This window comes from Populus nigra, chromosome 12 (assembly GCF_951802175.1).
Source record: "Populus nigra chromosome 12, ddPopNigr1.1, whole genome shotgun sequence".
NCBI classification, from domain to species: domain Eukaryota; kingdom Viridiplantae; phylum Streptophyta; class Magnoliopsida; order Malpighiales; family Salicaceae; genus Populus; species Populus nigra.
Window position 1 is genome coordinate 10,509,001 of NC_084863.1, and position 16,791 is coordinate 10,525,791.

At 33.2% G+C, this 16,791-nt stretch overlaps 1 pseudogene; it reads left to right on the top strand.

Moving 5' to 3' along the window:
• Positions 1-7,276: 7,276 nt before the first annotated feature.
• LOC133668927 (2-methylpropanoate--CoA ligase CCL4-like) lies at positions 7,277-9,126 on the top strand (annotated as a pseudogene).
• Positions 9,127-16,791: the final 7,665 nt, after the last annotated feature.

Below are 16,791 nucleotides of genomic sequence, written 5' to 3' on the forward strand. Positions count from 1 at the left end.
GGTTGAATGAAATTGAGATGCTTTTGCAATGAGCGAAAGCGAATATTAAGATTGTTTCTAAAGTTTCATAAACCAATAAATTTGAATAGCTTTTGAAATGAGTGAATGCTAATGTTGGGATTGTTTCCAAAGTTTTGAAAATCCATGAATTTGAATTGCTTTCATAATGAGTGAAAGCCAATATTGGGATTGTTTTTGAAGTTTTGGAAACCAATAAATTTGAATTGCTTTCGCAATGAATGAAAGCCAATATTGGGATTGTTTCTAAAGTTTCAGAAACCAATGAATTTGAATTCTTTCACAATGAACAAAAGCCAATGTTAAGATTGTTTCCGAAGTTTTAGAAACCAATGAATTTGAATTATTTTAGCAATGACCGAAAGCCAATATTGGAATTGTTTCCCAATGTTCAAAAACCAATGAATTTGAGTTGTCTTTGCAATATGCAAAAATCAATATTGGGATTGTTTCCAAAGTATTCATAGACCAATGAAATTGAAGTTGCGTTCGCGATAAACGAAAGTAAATGTTGGGATTGTTTTTGATGTTTTAGAAACAAATGAATTTGAGTTGCTTTTGAAATGAGCGAAAGCCAACATTGAAATGTTTATCAAAGGTTTTAGAAACCATTGATCTATAAAGACTAGTATGGTGAAGCTATCATAAAGATTTTGAGTAATTTTGCATGTTAGTTAATTTATTAGTATGTGCATACATGTTCTGTGTAATTATTGTGAAAGTCATAATCATCATTCATGAAAACTTCTAGAAGATTTGATAGGAATAATGAGTACTCTTATTTTTGTTACACTTAAAAGTAAAACTATGTTTGAAATACAAAATTTTGTGTAAATAATCTTTGTTGCAGGACCTAAGCATATTGGTAGACCAAGTAATTAGGCGATAGATGGATTTTAGGACATCAAGAACTTTTGTTGTGCATGTAATAAATTTTGTAACTTAAACAAAAAGAAACAAAACTCTTTCCTTCATAATGATGTTATTCTATCTATATTTATCTTATATAATGATGTTCTTAGACAAATACCTTATGTAAGATCATGCAAACTATGTAATTTTCATAACTAATTTCTATACATGTTTAGACTAATATACTCTCTCTCTCTCTCTCTCTACACATACATACACACACATGTATGTCTTAGGATCAACATGTATAAGTGATTTAATAGGTTCCTTTTCATAACGTATATTTTGAGTTATATTATTGTGAATGTATATGATACCGATACTGAAAGGTGAAATGCATATATTACGTTGAGAATGTTTTTGAGGTCAAGATGACACAAAATGGGTAATAAGGTGAATGATCTATGTGATTATAAAGATTTTGAAATGAAGACAATTGTTGATAACTTAGTATATTCATTTATAGAGGAAACTCTATTGAAATTTTGGTAGAAATTTCAGTGAACCTTGCATGAATTCGATCTCAAAAAAATAAATTACCATGTTTTTTTCTATCTTATGATTGATGTATTGTCCTTGTAATTGCAATGTTATCGGAGATAAATTATTGAATATATTAATCCATCCATTTTGGTAATAAAAGCAAAAATTTTCATTCATTAAAAAATATGGGAAATGATTTAGCATATTGTCCATATATTATGAGAAGGTAATTTGAAATCTATTTTCATCCAAAAAATATGAAAACAACTCAATGCATTAACTCGTATATTTTGAGAAGAAAAGTTCAAGATTTTGATTCATCCAAAAATAGAAAGAAATGGTTCATTAATTTAACTTACAAATCAACTTTTTTTTTTAATTCTAATCGACTTACTCTTAAGAAGAAATCTACACCACAAAAGCTTTATCATAATGAACTCATGACATTTTCCTAAGTAAATCTTAACAGCATGTAATGAATGAGTTTCTTGTGAAAATGTCTTATATTAGGTGGTCTGTGTTGAAATTCTTTATTCAAACAACACCTTTTAATTCTTTATTAGTGGTTAGAATTTTATTGGAATTGTTCTTGGATATACCTGATGATCTTGATTATTTTGCACATCAGCCCAATATTTCACAAGAATAGGTCTTAGGGGAAGGTTTTAGTCATTATATGCAGATAGGTTTGCTAACCTATGGTCTAAAAAGGTGTCTTTTATTGCTTAGATAGACAGTCTTTAAAAGGTCGACCCGATGCCTAAGGTGTAAATAGTATAGACGTGGAACAATGCTTAGTTGCATTGGGAGGTTAACAAAAAATGAGAGTTGTATATGATTAGATTATGGTGAAAAGGGAAAGGGAAAGAGGGTAATTATGGTTGGTTTTAGTTTTGGAAAAGGGAAAAGTTTTTTTAACGGTTTGTTTTTTTAGAATATTTTTACTAACTTTTTATTTCTATTTTATTTCTTATTTTTGTGAGAGTGATTTTTGTAAAGGGATTTTTAGTCCTTTTTTTGTGAGAAACATTTTGTCTTTTTTTTATGTGTCCTCTCCTCTAATATCTACTCTAAGATTTTATTTATAGTATTAATATGTAACTTCCCCAAATTTTAGCATGCAAAACCCCATGTCTATTCCATAGGGTAACCAAAACCATGGCAAAAAACATTTTATGGTATTAGCTACATATGTTCTATCCAAATTTCTATCAGAATTTTAGTAGAGTTTTCATTATAGTAGAACTATTCCAAGTTATCGACACACTTCTATACATCCCAAAACAATGGTATAATCATGGCCCAATCATCTTGGACTTTTCCTCAAACTCATTCACAATCATATCATTTAAAAACAACAATTCTATATTGAATACTTTTCATAAGAATTAACCGTATTAAACAAACACACACACCTCCATCATCAAATACATTTATATTTGGTTCACTAAGATAATTTAATGCATTACAAGTATTAGTTTCATAAACATCTATATTATACTTGGTTACATAACTCAAAAGAAAGTTAAGTTAACAACATTTAAATACTTACTTAAGTTTTGTCTACGAATTACATAGTTAAACCTAATACAAAAGAAAGATAATCAATTAAATCTAATGATCCACTCTAGGATTAGAGGTACATGTTAACATGTTATAATTTATTAGGGGTGATCATTTTTTGTTTGATTCGGTTTTTATCTAAAAAAAAACCAAACTGAATTTTTAAAAAAAACCAAAACCGGTTCAAACCAACCAATTTTGGTTCAGTTCGATTATTTTAGAACAAAAACCGAAACCCAACCGATTGGTTTTGGTTTGGTTTTGATTTGATTTGGTTCGGTTATTTTATATTAAAAACAAAAAACTATAATTTTTTTGGGGTTTTTTTTTAATTTCTAATGGGTTTGGTTTCGGTTTCTCTCGGTTATTAATTTTGGTTCGGTTTGGTTTTTTAACTATTCTAATCTGTTTAATCAATTTTTTTTTACAGTTGGGTTTTTTCAGTTATTTTTTTTTATTTTATCAGTTTAATCAGTGTTTGGGTTTTTTTGCTCACCCCAGCAATTTATACAACGTGTTAGAAACTTAGAATACATTATAAGGATTTAATAATTAATCTCATACATATCTAATTTATCTATGAATTCATTCTTTTAAACAATTATAGTTCATTTCCATATTCCAATTCATAAACACCATTTTAGGTTTATATTTTACTCTTATAACGATGTTAAACTTACTAAATAATCATACAAGTCATGGTTACCGACATCTTCCAAAAAGTGATTCAAATAACATGGTTAAGTAGTCTAAACATTTAATCTTGATCATCCAAATATGGATGCTACTAGCCCTAGTTAAGATTGACTGCTCTACACATTTAATCCCGGTCATTTAAACATGGATGCCACTAGAATCTTGTGTCTGACCTCTCTTTTTTTTAATGTACTTTCAACCCCTTAAACTTATAAAAACAATACATCATTTCAATTTTTGTTTGTTTTTCAAAGTTTTTTTTTGGGACATAAATTTTTTTATCAAACTTTTAAAAAATTAGCACTATATTTTTATTTCCACCCTTGTTTTTCCTTTTTTAGAAAAAATAAAATTTGTTGTTCAAGATAAAAAGAAAAAATCTCATGCACCTAGTTAGCTCATGGTGTTGGTGGCGGTGGCAAACTAGGGAGAGCTGCTTGGCTGGTGGTTCTTCTTCCTTTCTCAGCATTTCCTATATTTCTCCTTCGTTTGGCTTCTAATCTTCTCCTTCTTTGTTTCTCTCTTCCTTTACTCTAAAAACTTCTCTTCTTTGTAATGTACTCGTCTTCCCTTTATCTTTCATTTTCCTTCTCTCTATGATGTAACCATATTATTCGATAGTTTCACCCACATTTAACTAGTGTTTTGCCTATGTTTTATGTATAAAATGCCTTGATATTCTTTGTTTTATGTTTTGAAGGCACCTTTAGATGTTTTGTGCAAAGCGTGAGCTCTAAAAGTCGAAACGAAGTGATTCCAGTGGCATTAGAAATCTAACATCCATACCATTCTGGAAATCTAAATCAAGAAAAATAAAAATACAAAGAGCATGGAAATCACATCCTTCAAAGTCAAAACTCGCATTCTGCCAATGTTGACCTTTGTCAATTCAAAATTCAATATCTGGACCTGTAGATATCCAATTGATGCAAACTCAATTGTTTTGGATTCTTGACTCAAAGGTCTATAAACTCTCCAAATTTGAGCCAAAACCGATGTCATATGAGGGAGATATGAGTTTTCAAAGATGACAACTGAATTCTGCCAGCAAACAGGTTTCGTGAAATAACGAATCCAAATTACATCCTGAAGCATCAAAACCGACATCCAAGTTTTAATTTCAGCAATTTAGCTCCTCAAGAACATCAATCCAGAAGGTCAAGGAAGGCAGCCACCAACCTCAAGCCACCAACCTCAAACCACCAACCACAAACCAACTGCCAGCCACTAGCCGCCAGCCGCCTTCACACTACCACCATCTATTGATGTTCACACTTGAACTTTGATTTTTCTTACTTACAATTTGTGTATAAATAGGGAGCTAAGTTTATGCTATGAAGAGAGCCAAGAGAGAAGGAGAGAGAGTGCAGTATAATCAAAGAAAGAAGGGTGGCAGCCATAAGAGAAGAAACACAAACTCTCCCCTCTACAACCCAAAAATCATGTATTCTTTCATCTTTAGGAGTAGTTGTTCAATAGATATGCAAGGCTAAGCTTGTTTTCTTGGTTGCAAGGACGCAAACACCTTTATATTTCAAGAACTGAGAGATTTATTCTTCCATTTTTTTTCAGTTTGTATTATGAATGAGTATGTTTGTTTTCCTATGCATATTTTCTATTATTGTTTATCTTAATTGCTAGAGCAGACTCTAAGTTATTATTGTGAACAATCTATTGCTAAGTTTGATATCAAAACCGGAGTTGTGGTATATAAACTTGTGAAGCAACTAAGCTTGATAATTGTAGCGGAACTACGTTATTAAACTTAGGGAGAACATTCGATCAAAGCAACACAAGCTGACAACTTGGTTGTTAAGATTAATGAATTTATCTAGATTTTAAGGCTGCCATTGGAATAAATCATTAGTGCGGACACTGTGATTGTTTGTTGGTTAGGGTTAGTTATACAGCGGATCTGTTAATTAACCAACGTTAAGAAAGATAAAAATTCAGAATATAAACTGGAGTTTCGTTTCAAGGATCGGTTTTGATTTCTGTTGGTGGATGTGTGCTTGCGACCAAGGTTTGTTTTCTTGATATATTTCAGTTTTAATTGATTTTGTTTGCTAGTTTAATTGCTGCCATAGTTTAGATAATCACAAACCAAATCCCCCCCAATTACATAACGTACAACATAAAAATCTGACTTGAAACTTCCTCGTGGGATTGACCCATTACTTGCTCTATACTATCTTGTGTGTTTTAAGCTAGGGTAATTAATTTGTGCGACCTCGACATTGCAACACTCTGGTTTCAAAAACAATCTCCTTGTTTCAACCCGTCCTCACCTTTCCCCCCTTTGTTTCTGCTTCTTTCTTTTTTTGTTCGTCTCTACAAACCTCCCCTATTTTCTTTTGGTTCTTTCTTCTACTTATTTTTTTTTTCAGTTCGTTCACTCCTCTCTCTATTTTTGTTCTTCTCCTCTCTTCTTTCTCTCTATCCGCCCCTCCATTTGGCTCCTCTCTTCCGTCGGTATTTATCAGAAAAATGGGGAGAGAGGTCTACTGCCCTTGTCTAGTCATGGCACAGGGGTAGGGGGTTGTCGGGTAGCAGCGGGACAACCGCCTCAAGGTTGCTCGCAGGGCTTGTCCCCTCTATATTTTTGTCTGGTGGCAAGTGAGGAGCGTGGGCTTTGTCAGGGTTTGGGCAAGTGGGGAGAAAGGGAGAAAGCAGGAAAAAATAGGGGAATAAACCCCTTTTTTATTCCCCTGTCTATGCGGGTGCAAGGGAAGAAGGAGAATAATATTGTTCAAAATAACATTGTTTTAGAGTTTTGTTTTTTATGAGGTTGGAAAAAAATTGAATTTGAGGAATAATAAAAAAATGAGTTATGAGAGGTATTATTTATAATCATATTTGAATTCTAAACTATTATTTTTATAGGACTCATTACTCGATGGCTGTGAGTTTTGGATACAAGAACTTGATCACATCAGGTTTTGAATATTTATTTGGTGTATCCAATACCAAACACACATCTAATATAGTTAATAGTTTTTTCCTCTTTGATTTTACATCAAAAAATTAGAAGTGGACAGTGTTAATAAAAATAACATGATTGTATTCCATTGTCATGTAGATATTTGCTACTAACATCTTAGTGATTCTTATAGTAATTCATTGATTTATTATTTTTTATTGACTTAAAATTGAGAAATATAGTAATCTATCATGTTATAAAAACATGAAAAGATCTAAATTAAATAAATTTATTTACACCTAAAAGTTTTGTCCTATATATGTGGTCCGCTTAGGTTTTTATTTTTTATATATAAAAAAACAATTTTATAGTGGAATTTCTCTTCCTAATAAATGAAATACAAATTCACGCGGCTTCGTTATAATATGTTATATGCAGGCCACAGGGGAAAAACACACACAAAAGATCGTTCCTCAAACTGGAAATCATGTTTCCTATTTTTTAGCAAAACTCCATCCACTGTCTTACGTTTCCTGTTTTTTAGCAAAACTCCATCCACTGTCTTATGTTTCATCAATGGAGCACTTGTATTTATACTCATGCTCCTAAAAAGAACATTATTAACGTAAGAACAAATTAAGAAAAGAAAAAAGGCCATCAAGTGCAAACCACGAACTCAAAGAGCAGCAAAAATGGACGAACTAAAGCCAAGCCCAGTGAACTCGACTCCCCTCACACCAATAGCTTTCTTGGAAAGAGCAGCTATTGCATACGCTGATTGCCCATCCATCATCTACAACGACACCACTTATACGTGGTCTCAAACTAACCGTAGATGTCTCCAAGTAGCATCATCTCTATCATCCTACGGCATCGAGACTGGCCACGTGGTCTCCGTTCTGGCCCCCAACGTCCCTGCCACGTATGAGCTTCAGTTTGCCGTGCCCATGGCTGGTGCCATCCTCCACAACATCAACACACGTCTTGACGCACGAAATGTTTGCATACTCCTGCGTCACAGCGAGTCAAAGCTCGTTTTCGTTGATTACCTCTCACGAGAGCTCATCCTTGAAGCCGTGTCTTTGTTTCCTCCAAACACAAAACGCCCTACACTCGTCCTCATCACTGATGATGCTGACGCTGATGCAGACCAATCATCATCTTCATCACTGACCGGTCATTTTAGCTGCTCTTATGAGGACATGGTGGAGAAAGGTGATCCTGGGTTCAAGTGGGTCCAGCCACAAAGTGAATGGGACCCAGTAGTCCTAAACTACACGTCAGGGACTACCTCGTCTCCTAAAGGCGTGGTCCAATCTCATAGAGGTATTTTCATCGTGTCCGCTGCAGCGTTGATTGATTGGGGAGTTCCAAAACAACCCGTATATTTGTGGGCGTTACCAATCTTTCATACCAATGGATGAAGCCATGTGTGGGGCATGGCAGCCGTTGGTGGGACCAACATCTGTCTCCGTAAAGTGGAAGCCCCGACAATCTACAGTTTGATCGATAGACACGGTGTGACTCACATGAGTGGTGCTCCCGTGGTGTTAAACATCCTAACGAAATCTCCTGACGTTGAGCCCCTCAAGAACCCAGTACACATTATAACCGCTGGAGCTCCACCCCCAGCAGCCGTGATACTCAGGACTGAGTCACTGGGTTTTGTGGTGAGTCATGGTTACGGGTTAACTGAGACAGCAGGGCTTGTGGTGTCTTGTGCATGGAAACCAAAGTGGAATACATTTCCAGCAAGTGAGAGAGCTAGACTAAAAGCAAGACAAGGAGTCACCATGGCTGGGTTTACTGAGATGGACGTTGTGGATCCCAGAACAGGGGAGAGCATGAGACGAGATGGAGTTTCAGTTGGAGAAGTAGTTTTGAGAGGTGGGTGCTTAATGCTAGGTTATTTGAAGGATCCTTTGGGTACGTCAAAATGCATGAAGGATGGCTGGTTTTACACGGGGGATATGGGCATTATGCACCAAGATGGTTATTTAGAAATCAAAGATAGGTCCAAAGATGTGATCATTAGCGGTGGAGAGAATATCAGCAGCGTGGAGGTTGAGTCTGTGTTGTATACACATCCTGCTGTTCATGAGGCAGCTGTGGTGGGTCGACCTGATGAGTTTTGGGGGGAGACACCGTGTGCATTTGTGGACTTGAAAGATGGGCTGAACCTCAAACCTTGCGAAAAGGATATAATTGATTTTTGTAGGGACAATATGCCTCACTTTATGGTGCCGAAAACTGTGGTGTTTAAAGATGAGCTTCCAAGGACGTCAACCGGGAAGATTCAAAAGTTTGTGCTCAAGGAAATTGCTAAAGGTATGGGCCCCAAGAAGTAATTTTCGAAAGCAGAGTTGCATTGATCAAGTTGTGGTGATACCACCGCGGCTCTAGCAGCATTGATGGATATAGATGGAGTTAGGGTCATACTACGATCGTAGCTATAATAATCCCGGTTATGATGAATTTTTGTGGGTGTTATACGGTTGTTATGCTTTCAGAGACTTCCTATATGATATGGAAGAATTTCTTCAATTCTATTGCTTTCATGTATTTCACCAAGCAAACATAATGTTTGTTGTTTTTAATGAATAAAATACACAATTCTAACAAAAAAATAAATTAATTATCACATTAATGATCATATAACAAATAATTTAAGAATAACTATGGATTAGCCTCCTATCTATAACGCATTTCATATATCAATCCTCAATCTTCTGAACTCTTCTAAATATGGCTCAATATTATAGCATTGAAAAAAGTAAATTATTAGTACTTATTTTCAATGAATCATTTTTAAAAATTTTTTAGGAAAATATTTTTCTTTCATGAAATTTAAAATTAATTTTGAGATTGACTAATATAAAAAACTTATCTAATTTTAATCACATTGATGTCCGAATAACTGTGACACTAAAAAATCCACTCCACCTTCTTTTTCCATTCTAAATAATTTTTTGGATCATTCTTCCCCTAAATTAATTGTACCCAAACCTCAACCTAACTTAGTATATGGTCCCGATACCTATAATTACTCATCTGGCCAAAATTATCACCATATTTTTCACCTACAAACTGACAATTTTGCTATTGTCCAAAACATTTCTCATGTCCCACAGACACATCTTCAAAATCAACAGCACTCATGTCCGCACTATTAACCACAAACTCATTCATATTAGTGTTAACTCGCCTAATAATCTTCCTAGCATTAAATTATTTTCACTTAGACCTAATTTGAACCCTACAATAATCATTAACATATTGCCTATTCAATCTATCCAACCTACCTCCAAATTCATTGGTCATTTGATCCATCCGCTGATTCATAATGTATAGCTGAGATACAATTTCACTATCTCCTCTTCGTGGTGCCATGTTGTTGCATGCCTCCGACATCTTTAAATCCAAAAATTAGTTAACTGATAAGAAACATATATTCATCACCCACTCCGTCACGTATTTACACTTCTCTCAAGTTTCACTCAAATGTACGTTTTTCACTCAAATATGCTCGTTATGCCTTTCTCCTCTCGTCTCACATTTCTTCGACTCTTATAGAATTGAAATCAACACCAAATATAACAACCTTAGCAGCATATCCAAATATGTGTATGACTCAAGAAGCAACAAAAACATGAAAACAAATAAAGACAAAACTACTATTATAATTTTACGAGTAACTTTGACCAATATTGTTAGAAAGTTTGAGATGTCTAATTCTCATCCTAACTTGAATAGCAGCAAAATTCTACTTATAGTTCCAGATAGGTCCCAAACAGTATATAAATTTCTTGTTTAGCAGATTTGATAAGATTTGTCTAGTAACTTCGATCCTTTTAAATAATATTTTCCCAAACTCTATTTGATCTAAAAATTTACCAAAACATAGTTTTAGAGTTATGCCCCATCTCGCAAAACTAGCCACAAGACATTTTAAGGCCAAATTCAGACTCAACTTAGTTCGTATCAGCCTTTGTCTTTCTTGATGCCCCAAGTAGGTTTGTTTGCTTTAAAGACAACACTCTTAATCTTCTAATCCTTCTTAGACATTCTAGAAGACTGAACTAAAAGAACTAAGTATTTTTTTCTTTTTAAGGGCTCATTCAACAATATTAAGCATATTAAATAATTCTGGCAATGTACTATCCAACTTGTTCATGTGATAGTTCATAATGAATTGCGAAAAGTTTTGGGGTAATGACTGCAAGAACAAATCAACACTTAACTTATGGTCCATGACAAAACCCAATTGGTTCAGTTTCTTAATATAACCAATCATTTTCAAAACATGGGTGTTCACTGAAAACCCTCTATCATCTTGTAGTGGAACAATTCCCTTGAGGTCTCATATCTCTCAGTCTTACTTTCCTTATCAAATAGTTCTTTGAGATGCATAATCATAGTATGAACATCCATATTCTCATAATGCCTTTGAAGTTCAGGTGACATAGTGGCTAACATCACACATGCAGCCTGTTCATCATCATCAACATGATGTTGATGTTCATTTCTGACTTTTTCTTTAGCATCCTCAGTGTAACAACCCTAGTAGTTAGGTCAATTTATCCATTTAACTTCCATGTAAAGGGTAAATGGAGCATAAGTGTTTTTTTTACATTGAGTTCACCGAAATTTCTAACAAAATTTCAACAGAATCTCCCCTATATCGGGAGGTCCCAAGTTTGACAATTTACCCTGCATGCATTTATAATCACATCCCATCCATAATCTCATCCACAATGGGTCCAATTCAACCATTTAATTCATTCGAGAATATACTCAGGACAAAACTTCATACTCAATCTCCATCTCATATCACATGCATAAATTAGTAATTAAGAGAATCATCCAAGCACTGAAATTACATATATAAACACAACATAGTTTAGCTCCTAAACATAAACTAGTACATTATAATATCCCCAAGCATATGTTAATACATTTAATATTCCAAACATAAAATAATACAAGGAGTATACTATTATATTCAGGTTACATGTTTACTACATAACAAAATTACATGGATAATCCCTAAGTTCCTAACTTATACAAAAAGGGATCAAAGAACCTAAATTTTACTCCTGACGTGAATAGGAAGGACCTGCAACATCAAAATAAGGGAATAATTATATTAAATAAATAAAATACAACGAAATAATGGAGGGTCACTACTATATGTATTTACGCATACAAGTACCCACTCAATAGGGCATAATCATAGTTAATCTACAAAAAAAGATCCTTTACTACCTCTAACGTTTATCCTTCCACAACCTACTCATGTGATGGAGAACAATTGATTGGCTATTTCAGGTTAGAAATAGTTGCATCAACTGATTAAGTTGGTGCCGGCAATGTCAAGGAATTGATTAGTCTATCCGGGTAAAGGCGACTAATGACACTAATAGGAGTTATTAGTGTCGGCAGTGACCACCTCAGAATTTAGGGCAAATAAGGAAAAGGGTAAATTAGACCAAAAAAATTAATGTGTGACTTCTAAATCAGTTAGGTGACAATTATTTGTCTAAACATATCTTATATGTTTTGCCAAACCCATGCCTTTAACCTCATATGATCATGAGTGACTTATTCAAATCATATCGGTTAGTTAAGTAGAGCCCAATTTTATAGCATTAAGTATATTCGATTAATGGTAACCTTGAGTGACTCAACAAGTTATCAATGAAGAAAACTCTAGTTTTATGCATATAAAATCAGAAAGCAACCATTTATGTTCTCAACATGTACTTAATATATTAATGAGAGATTTATTATAATTTAATTAGGATTTATACATAACGTGACATAATATATATACATTTTACACATAACAATATATATATATATAAATATACACCTAAAGTATGTCATTCTAATTACATGATTATAGACATATTTAAGCTAATTCTCTCAAGCCATTGAAGAGAATTAGGTGGTCAAAATCTAGATAACTACTACAAATCTTTATAAGTCCTTTATGAGCATCATGGTTGTATCCTTGTACCGCTATTCTTTCTTCATCTTGGATTATAAAATAATTTTCATATTTAAATTCCAACATTTCTAAATTACATAACATTTACATAATTAACCAACCTCAAGTTATATTCATGGGGAATTATATGAGAAACAATTTCATAACTTAGAAGAAAAATAAAGAAAAGGCAGGATATGATTTGCAAGCCCTATTTGATATTACAATCATTCAACTATAAAAATACAATCGCATTGGTTGTGTTTCTTGATGAGATCCGTGGTAGTTTGCCATTGATAAAGGGTACAATGAACAATAGTTTGGTAAAAGTACAAACATCATATCCCTAGACTTAATGATATTCTTAATAAGTTACATGAATCTTGTATGTTTAGTAATATTGATTTGAAAATTGGTTATCACATTGTTAAGATGAAAGAAGGGGATGAAAAGAAAAATAACTTTACGACTAAAACTTAGCTTGGTTTTTCCATAGAACCAATGAGTTTGGATTTAAGTGGTTTTATAGGAAACTTGAAGACCATGGTGAGGTGTTTTCTGCCTTTAGATCTAGAGAGAGGTTTTAAACCCTTAATGGGAACCTTCTAAGGGTTTCTAAGTGGGAGCACACAAAAACATTATGTGTTTTTTGCGAATGGGTGTTCTTGTCAAGGCTGACTGGGTTAGTTACTTTTGTAGCTTTGTTAGAGCAACTCTGACATCAATATTGTCTGAGAGCACCTAAACTTGGTAGAGGGGGTGCGCATCTTTAGATTGGATCCATTCTTGCTTGATTTGGAAGTCTATAGCTTCACATTCAAACGTTTGAAAGTTCCCACTCAAACAATATGATGACTGAAACTGTAGTGCTGGCTAACCAGGGACAAGATATTACGGAGATCAATGTGATTAGTACTTAAAAGTGCATTTTTATCAAGGTTTTATATCACCATTTTGCACTTGAAGTATCAATAACTTCTTAACTAAAGCATATTTTATAATAACATATCTAATTATATAAGATACCTTTAATTTATGGTAAATGTTCATCTTAAATGCAGGTCTATCAAATAAATGAAAGAATTGATTGATGAGTTGAAGTACTGAAATTGAAAGGACAAAGAAATGGCCAAACTTAGAAAAGAGATGCTGGTGCAGTCCAAACTAGAACACTGTTCGGTAATTGGGTCATATCTGGAGCTGTAGATCTTGGATTTAGGTCCATTTTATATGGATGGAAAGATAAGACATAGGCCTACAACTTTCATGTGGAGCCCAAGATTTAAGTTGTTACTCTGGAAAGATGAGACAATTGCCTAGAACTTTTATGATTTAAGTCTGATCAAATTATGACGTTATCAATGATGTTTTTGGCAGACAAGAAGATAAGAATTGTCACCAAGTCAAGATGTGGCCACCCACTCATCAATTAGTCAACAAATCAATAGTTCCAAATTTTGGCCTATAAAAGGAGGCATTTGCCATGTATTTAGGCATCTTGGTTTTCAGATCAAGATCATGCTCTTGCTCTCTCTTTATATTTTGTAATGCTTAAGTTTTGCTTATATTAATCTCCTGCTTATGCTTTTCACTTCCTTTCCTTGTTTATTTATGTTTCTCTCTTTCATTATGTTTAGCTAAGTTTATCATGTCAAGGTGAAGGGTACACTAATGGTGTAAAAATAAGTATAATATAAACTTAACATGGACCTTAATATTGGATACTAACATGCTTTATATTTGCTATCTTGTTCACTTTTAATACTTTGCTTGTTAAATGGTTAATCTAGATTTATGTTGTATAACACTTGGTACAACAAATACTTGGAACTTTTATAGCCCATACTGTATGGTATAACCGACACCTGAGCTATGAAAGGAACTTGATTTGTTGTTAACATAAGTTATAATCATGAATATCTGACAACATTTACAAGTATTAGCATTATTTGAATAAGATAACTAATGTAATCATGTTAACAATTTATCATCCGATTGGAACCTCCTTTGTGTGTGGTTTCCAGTTGAGTAATAAAAAGAGTTTATACTATACTTGTTTGAAATACCATTAGTGGATCCTCTAACCTTGACAATTATTTTTATCATTGTTTAATCCTTACATCAATATCACATCTCAAAGCTCTCTTTAACTTATTATTGTTGTTGTTGTTGTTGTTGTATTATTGTTGTTTATAATTTATACAATTAACGTCAATGTGGTTCAACCCCAGTCTTGCCGGATTATTTATTACTTCGACACTCTTGCACTTGGGAGAAGACATCAATCTTTTGGTCGTGTCACAATGAAAAATATGAGACGTAAATGTTTGATTTTAAATACACGAGGTTATAGAGGGGGTGTTTCTTAGTTGAATGATAGTAGTTGCACCTTTTAAAGTGGTTAGAAACGTCACATTCATTCGCTTGAAAGTGCCTACGGGATCAATAAAAAATTAAGAAGAAGATGCACGGTACCTTGAACGGTGTCATTTTGGTTAATCCCTATAAATTAATTAGGATTTTTTTATTTAGGATTTGACAATTTTTAATTTGATCCCTATTTTTCTGATTTTTTTTGATTTTATCCATAATTTCCCCCTAACTTTTTAATTTCATGCAGTTACATCTCTGTCAGTTTCAATTGTCAGCCCTAATTTTGAGCGTCTTTTAAAAGTTGATCCTTGATCTCTTATTTGTTTAATTAGACCCCTAGATGACCATCAAACTTTTAATTTTTTTTATTTGACCCCTGATTTCACCTTATTCCAGTCCCTAAAGTCGCACGTGTTTTGCTAGTTTGTCCTTGGTTGACAAATTGTTCAATTAAGTCTCTATTTGCTCACCAAACTTTGAATCTTGTACACTTAAGATCCTGATTTGACCAAATAAACTTTTCAAGATCCAATTTCTGTCCCTAAACTTTATTTGTTTCAATTGACATCAAAATTGACTCTAAAAAGTTGATTTATCTTGCGATGAAGCATTTAATAAATTTATTTAAACCTTTCAAAATTCCAATTAAATCCTTAAACACTTAAATAAAGCATTTTATCTAATGAGCTCCTTTGACAATCAAAATTTTGGGTTGCTAATTTGGATATTTTGGTCTATAAACTCTCTCTTGGCATTCCGATCTTTCATTAACAAACATTGGGAGTTCATTTTAGGCTTGCTTCATGTGTATTTCCTTGTATATATTTGTATTTTTCTTTTTTCTCTATTTTTGGTTAAAATAGATAACAACATGCATGTTTGCCAAACACACCTTAATAACCTAGAAATATATTTTTTCTTTGGTAAATTTTAGCTTGGCCAAATATTATCTTAAACCTTAAAGGCTCAATCTAATCACGTGAATTAGGCTTCCCAGCCTTGCCCAAGACCCATAAACACAACCCATGATTCAAATAGAATTTGTGAAGATCAAATGGTGGTTTTTTGCTAAACATTCTCAAGAAGAAGAAGAACAGTATAAGAACCCAGAAATCAAATCCGAGTTAGAGATCAAATTGCATCATATCACAGGCACAAAGAGTTAGACCATGTAAAATTCAAGTTGAAGGACTCATTCGCATGTCTTTTATAAATTGGTCCTTAGTTTTCATATTGTGCAATTTGGTCAGCAATTGACCATTAAACTTTTAATTTGTCAAAATTTGATCCCTGATTCAATCAATTCTAATCCTTAAATGTAAACACATTTTGCATCTTGGTTCTTGGTTTTGAATTTCTTCAATTAAATCCATTGGCCTTTAAACTTTTTTTTTCTTCAAAATTGGTCTTCAAAGCTTCTAATTCTTACAATTTGATCCGAATTAGGCTTCCAAACTTAATTTTCTTCTATTAAATCCTTAATTAAGTCAATTAAACTAATTAAAATTTTAATTAAGTCCTTGAACTTAATTAATTCTTTCAATTTTGTCTAAATTGACTTTCAAACTTAATTTCACTTTTGATTAAGCCCTTGATTTAATCAATTAGGGCCATTAAAAGTTCAATTGAGTCCCCGAACTTGATTATTTGGTTGCAAATTCTCATTGTTTTCTTCAATTAGGACCCCTGTTGCTACAATTGAGTTCCCAACCTTTGTTATTTGGTCTAATTTGGTCCTCTAACTTCTAATTTTTGCGATTAAATCCCTATTTAACCTATTTTTACCTCCTTTAAATTTCTTGTTCATTTGTGACCCTAAGATATTTTTTAGTTTTTA